The sequence below is a fragment of the Camelina sativa genome, chromosome 14 (genome assembly GCF_000633955.1).
Source record: "Camelina sativa cultivar DH55 chromosome 14, Cs, whole genome shotgun sequence".
Classification (NCBI taxonomy): domain Eukaryota; kingdom Viridiplantae; phylum Streptophyta; class Magnoliopsida; order Brassicales; family Brassicaceae; genus Camelina; species Camelina sativa.
The window spans coordinates 15499729-15506938 of record NC_025698.1 but is presented as its reverse complement, the minus strand read 5'-3'; the positions used below and the strand labels follow the sequence as shown (position 1 = coordinate 15506938).

The 7210-nt window shown below is 36.4% G+C and overlaps 1 long non-coding RNA gene across 4 annotated transcripts; it reads right to left on the bottom strand.

Moving 5' to 3' along the window:
- Window positions 2045-5853, bottom strand: LOC104741608. Of its 4 annotated transcripts, XR_760337.2 has the most exons (8): window positions 5598-5853; window positions 5221-5341; window positions 4995-5144; window positions 4676-4859; window positions 4457-4585; window positions 3881-4373; window positions 2900-3455; window positions 2045-2775 (listed from the first exon to the last, which is right to left on the bottom strand). It is a non-coding gene; the product is annotated as an uncharacterized LOC104741608 (long non-coding RNA). The 4 variants fall into 4 exon arrangements; XR_760336.2 differs by having other exon boundaries at window positions 2045-3455; window positions 5598-5813; XR_760339.1 differs by lacking the exons at window positions 2045-2775; window positions 2900-3455 and having other exon boundaries at window positions 3761-4221; window positions 4329-4373; window positions 5598-5808.

Below are 7210 nucleotides of genomic sequence, written 5' to 3'. Positions count from 1 at the left end.
AATATGCCAAAAAAAAAAAAAAAAAACATGCGTGGTGGCTATAAGAATTTTCACCTAGACAACCAAAACCTAAAGACCCATAAGACTAAACTAAGTCTTCGACAGCGTCAACATTATCTCTTACCTCCTTCAGGTTCGGCAAAGATTTGATAATTTAACAATTTCACACTACATCCAAGAGAAGAACACTGCATGGAGAGTTAATCTCTCTTGAGTGTTCGAACTTTAAGTCTTCCATTAAATGTCTTAACAAAATTGCTGGACTTTTTTTTGTCATGCACAAACCATGTATTTTGTATCTCTTTATTAGTATTGTTATTGCGATTTTCTCTGCATTTACTGATATTTACGATTACAATGACGGCAAATGAAAGCGGTAACAAAAAAATTATATACATCCACAGAATATTGGTAAATGTTAGAGTAATGCAATGCTCTAACTTTTCTCCAAGACAAAAAAAAACTTACGACAACTACGACTTCGGTAGCTTCAATTTAACCTTATCTCTTACCTCTCTCAGACTTCCATGTCTCTAGTCTATATAAATGCATGAACTTGAGTCATATTGATAAGTAAACCAAGAGGGAATAATAAGATGAGATCTTATAAAGTCTTTTGCATGCTTCTCTTTCTCCTTCCTCTGCTTGTCTTTCCACATATAGATAAAGTTCATGGCGCACAAATGGGAATCCGCAAGCTCAGTGAGTTTTTTTGTTTTTACATATTCGTAAGTTATTACTATTTTGCTTTTTCTTAGTTATGTTTTCTTTTGTCAAACTTATCTAAAGTTAGGTTTATTTAGGTCTTTTGGGGTTTTTTTTATATAAACTGAGTTTAATATAAAACGCGATATTATACAATTTTAAATGCTTTTAATTTATATTAAACCAAACTATCTTTACTTTATCAAGAACTCAATAAATTTACATTTTAAAAATTTAGCCAAAACAAAACAATTCTGGTTGTACCACATTCTGATTTGGTTTATCTGGACTGAATAAACTTTGACAGTCTCTAATAAATGTTATATGTGTGTGTAAACTGTTTTATCGGTGCTGATGGTGTAGAGGAGACAAACCATGTTGGTCGTCAAGTGACGGTAGAGGCCTTTACCATTCCAAAAATTCCACCGAAGTTCATTCCGGGGTTTATTAAGCCACGCCCCCCGCGTTTTCCAACTCTTCCCCCCCGGCTTCCTAAAAATTATTGCGTGAGAAAAGGATGTAGGCCTCCTCCGCCCCCAAAGTTTTTGGGATCTGGTCAGTAACCTCAATTAGGTGTCAAAAGAGTTGAATGAAGCCGCCGATGTAGCTGTTAAGCTACCTATCCAGTTACTTTTTATGCTTTAAGTATCAAAGATGTATTTCCAGTTTGGTTGCAACCTCCTCTTTTCGAAGTTTATTTGCGTGTGTACCATGATAATTAATGAATGTACTGTGAATTTAAATTTAAAATAAACATTAAAAGTTCATAATCTAGGTTAATGACAAAAAACTGAGTGTTATTTGATTATGACGATTTTTGTAAATATGAGGACCAATCAAAAAGTATGATTTTTGGCCAATAATACCCTAAGGTCTAACATGGAGAGATGAACAAATACCAAAGAGAAAAGGTCATTTGGTATTGGCCCTTTGCTTATTTAATTATAATTAAGTTAACTAGATTAACACCCTCGCTACACCCCTGAATATTTCTTTATCTTTTTCTAATGTTTAATACTTACTATTTTATGTTAATAATTTTAAATCCAAAACTGTTTTGGAACTGATGGTGTCTAACATGTACACCAATTCAATATTTGAATAAACTTTTACATATGTTAACCAATCATATGACCAATTTTAATTTAGTAAACGTTTTAAGGACACTTTATATCTTTCAGTGTACTTAAACTTAAATTTTTGAATTCGATGTGCTTATAACACTTACGTCTTAAAATTTTATAGGTTTAGGCAAAATATTAGTTTTCTACAATTTTTTAATTTTTTGAAATAATTTTATAAATCCAAAGAATGTAGAGATTACATGTCTAATCCAAAGAATGTCTAAAGCAATCTACCTTATACATGGCTGGGATGTCACAAAGAGTACAGGAAGAGATCAGAGAAAACTTCCCGTTTGCGGTGGGTATGCTACCCTTGCGTTACCTTGGTTTGCCTCTCATAACCAAAAGCAATGACAAGTAATGACTACCTACCTCTGGTTGAAAAGGTTAGGAACAGATTTAGTACTTGGACAAGCAGATTCTTATCATATGGAGGTCATCTGCAACCCATACCATCAGTTCTTATGAGCATTGTTAACTTCTGGTCCTCTGCTTTTCGGTTACAGGGAAAGTGTATGAAGGAGATTGAAGGGCTCTGCTCCGCTTTCCTCTCTGGAGTGGGCCAAATCTGAATATACATAAGGCGAAGGTTTCTTGGCAGGTCGATTGTCTTCCCAAAAGCGAGGGTAGTCTAGGTCTCAGACCACTCAAGGAAACAAACACAGTCTGTGGTCTTAAGCTCATTTGGCGATTGCTAGCTGCTAAGAAATCATTATGGGGACAGTGGGTTCATACCTATCTTATCCGTCAAGATTCTTTTTGGGATTTGAAAGCAACATCTTATCAAGGATCCTGGATGTGTCGAAAACTCCTCAAGTTGAGGGAAGTGGCAAAGAACTTCCATCAAATGGATATCAAAAATGAACAGAGCACTTCTTTCAGGTACGACAGATGGTCTCCAATGGGAACGCTGGCTGATGTTCTCGGAAATAGAGGGTGTATAGACCTGGGGATTATGAAAACAGCAACAATTGAAACATTCTTTACCAATCATAGAAGCAGAAGACATAGGCTTTAGATTCTAAACCAAGTTGAAGCAGAGATTGCAACAGCAAAGTCACAACGACAACCTGATCTGGCAGATGTGAACCTATGGAAGTCTCGAACTGGCTTTAAACAAAAATTCCTGACATGTGACATCTGGAAGCTCATCCGAGTGGAGCAACCAGTTTTCGATTGGGAGAAAGGAGTGTGGTTTTCCCAAGCCACACCAAAGTTTGCGTTTATAACATGGTTAGGAATGCACAATAAACTCTCTACAGTTGACAGAATGTTGAAATGGAACAGGCATGTTGATTCAGCTTGCGTCTTCTGTCAAGACCCGCTGCAAACAAGGAACCACTTATTTTTCCAATGTCCCTACTCTCACCAAATTTGGACGCAACTCACAGCTGGGTTCCTTTGGAGGCACTCTACTTCTACTTGGGATCAACTTCGGACGCTTCTTTCAGACAACACTTGACCAACACTCTCTGCTTTTTCTGAGGTATTTTTTCCAGACGACAATCCACTCCGTATGGAGAGGGCGTAATAACCGCAAACACGGTGAAGACCCCATCTCCGCCCCTCCCCTTGCACGGCTAATAGACAAGACTATTCGGAATCGACTTCTCCTCCTCCTTCGATCTGGAAACAGGAAATACAAAGACATCCTTGCCTCGTTGTTTTCTACTCAACTTTTGCACTGATTGTTAGAGCAAGATTATCGGTGGTCTTTTATTTAGGGGTTGTTAAACACTGTTTGGTTATTTTATGAATTAATTTTGTTTTGTTTAGAATAAAAGAACCCATGATCTCTTAATTAAATTTTTTTCCTTCCAATGGTACGTTCTAATTTTGGGTCTCTTACTTTTGAAAATATAATTTTTTGAAATTTAAAAATTTTAAATAGAATAGAAGTAGTATAAATGTTTAAACATTTAAGATTTTATAAAAATGGGAAATTTTTGTATTTCATAAATTTTTGATGCATTTCAAAAAAGTAAATATATGAGGAAATCTGAATTCTTTTTGATGCCATCACAAAACAAGGAGAGTTACTATCAAATTACCAAATGTAATGCACCCTCATGGGTACCTCCCATTCGTGAAGAGATCACTGCAAGTATTTTAAATGCTGCAATGATTGAGGGAAAGAGTTCTGCACACTTGACCTGCAAAAAAGGGGAGAAACTTAATTGGTAATGGGTAAGAGAGAGAGAGGTAAACAGGTAGAGGGAATGCCTCGCCTAAGAAGCTTTGTCAATGCTGGGAATATTGATGAACTCTTTAAGTAGCTTTGACTGTGTTGCATACTCTTCCTCAGTAGTTGAATCCAAACCAACAAGCAATTCTTTAGCCGAATCAGTTCCAGAAGAATCCATGGCTACATCTTCGAATCCAATTCTTGCAACTGAAACAAGTATCTCATAAATCTCTATATGATTGCAAAACAGGTCCAGTAATCAGATTAATCTTCCATAATTTCAAACCAATCCAGTTCGTTAGAACAGAACATACGAAAAAACCGATCAAAGGAAGGAACGAGAGAGTTGTACAAACAACCTGCAGAATGAGAAAAGCAAGCTCAAGTTGGAAACTAAGCACTGATAAAATACAGAACCAGTACTGCCTTTGAGAATATTTACCACAACAGCTGCAAATGGAGGACGGGAGAAACCAAGCCCAAGCTTTTCAGTTATAAGATGTTCCATTGCATTTTGGTCCACGAAACATCGAACAAATACAGCAACACCAACTCCAAATTCAGCTATAAGCTGTCACCATTGTTTTTGCAAGGTCATATCATATAATGGATGTAGGCAGAATCAGCCTTAAAGTAAAAAAACACTTTTTTGAAAACATACCCATAAAAAGCTTGCCGCCATAAGACACACAAAGCTGATGTAGTTTTTATGCCCCACACAGTTATTTAGACACACAAAACTTATAACTCACAGTTTTCTCTGTCACAACTAAACTTATAACCTCATCTGATGATTCAAGCATCTTAATCAGGGGTGTAATGTCAATTCTCTGGCCAATGTGCACCTGCATGATTATGTTGCCAGTTATGTTTATTATGTTCTCTAGTTTTAATCCATCCATTTATATCGTCAAAAAAAAAATTGAGTTTGAGTGAACATATACAAATACAAGATATTCAAGAAAGAGACAAGGTCATACCGTGCACAGTAGATTAGAAGGAACTGAAACAAAGCAAACCGATTGCAACAATCCAAAGCAAGATAAAGAACTAACAACTTCACCGTGCACAGAAGAATCTGAAGATTGAAGCATCAATACAAGCGTGGGCAAAGCATTCAACTGCACAATCTACACAGTTGCTTATAATGTGAGAAACAAGACTCTTACAAGCCTAAACAAAATATCATCAAAGTAAAAAACATACTTGGATCTTGTTCTCGTCGTTTCTAAAAGAAACTGTTCGCAAGGCCCCTGCAGTAGCCCTCTGTACTTTATTTCAGTGAAAATTTAGAAGCTCAACGAGTGGTGGAATGCCACCTTCAACCCTGAAAAGAATTTATCTAACGTGTTAACAAAAACAGCATAGTCATTACCATAACCAATAACGAGTATCAGACACTAGTATCAAACATACTAGAAAGAAACGATCAACAAAAAAAAATAATCATTTCGTTACAATTCAAAAGGAGACTACACAGAGTTGCAAAATCAATAACCAGTAGCCAATGAACATGATAATGATAATGATAGATTGTAATAACTAGTGGTGGATTAATCCGATACAATCTCGTCTAAGTTCACCTCTGCTGATTCAATGTCCTCCGATTCACATCTCCTCCGACCCGAATCTCCTCTGATTCCATCTCCTTTGATTTCATCTCCTTCGATTGTCAATTCGCGAGTTCGAGAGAGAGAGACAGAGAGAGGAAGAGGAAGAAAAAAAACCAGTCGCCCATCAAAAAAAATATTATCTCCTCGCCCAACCATTTGGTGACACGTAGAATCTCTTAGAGCAAAGATGAGTACATTATATAACAATTTTCCTTAGTTTTTTTCTTTTCTTCTGAATTATTTTTTCTTCCAAAACAATATGAATCTAAGAGACTACCGATGGAGAAGGTCTTAGCAACTCAAAATATTTTGTAAGAAATTGTTTTTTTTGTGAATAAATTTTACATTCCTTTAAAAAAAAAAAAAAAAGATTAACGACGACATTACATTGATTATCGTATGGTGGAGACTAAATTATAATCGTTCTTTATTATCAATTTCACTTTCGCTTTCATTTTTATTTTATTAATATTAGCAAATAGGGTAAAAGTAAATAATAAGAAAATTCAAAGTTATAATGGTCTCAACTCTAAGGAAATCAAAACAGAAAAGACGATGGGTCTGTGAAAAAAATTGGAAAAATATTTTCATTATATATAAAAAAAATTAATAGTGTCAAAATTTTTATTAATTTCATTGATTATCCTTTTAAAATGATATTTATATAAATAAAAATGTATAAAAACCAAATAGTGACGGTTGACTACACGACGCATTTTCCCTCAAAGGACGATTCCATAGGCGATGGTCAGAATTTTTCACGACCTCCTCCTTCTCCAATCTGGAGTTTTTTTCCGACAAATTTAATCTTGTTTGACAGCTGGTTTGACAGTTTCAGTCTTTACAGTTATCTGTTGCCACTTTTGTGTCTCTGTTTTTTCACGAGGCATAACCGTTGAGAAAAACCGCCATGGCCAAATCTATATAAACATTCTTTCTGTTTTGATCGATTTCACAAAACCACTTATGTTGCCCTTACACAAACACTACTGCAACTAACAACCATGAATGCAAACATTCGAAAAACCCTCCAAAATCTGGACTTGGGAAGTAATGGTGCCCCAATTCCTTTACTGCCGGAGTTATGTGGTCAGGCCGCTACGGCAAACCGTTTTTCCTTGATTGATACTGTGACACCCCGGTTTCAGACACATGCGGAGAGGTTTAAAAGAATCGATTTGGCCACTTATGTCACCAAAGTGCACTTATCTTTTCGGTCAAGGGTCCTGAGAGAATTTCAGAGTTAAGCGTGTTTAAGCTGGAGTAATCTCAGGATAGATGATCTTCCGGAAAGTGATTGTCGAAACTATGCGAGTGAGGACAAAACACAGGGAAAATCATGTGGTGATTTTGTAGGAACGGTAACAAGTCTTTAAAACCTCCTGGATGTAGCAAACCGATCGTCACATATGGATGGGCTCACAGGCCTAGTGAGAGGACATGAGGCCCATTAAGGAAGGTGGGCACTATGGACTGGGAGTGGACATGGAATCCACTGAGAGGTGGCAGTCGGGGCATTACAATTTCGGGGGTCAATCTCAAGAAACAGAATATTAGGGCTATTGTTGGACAAATGCCCAAAA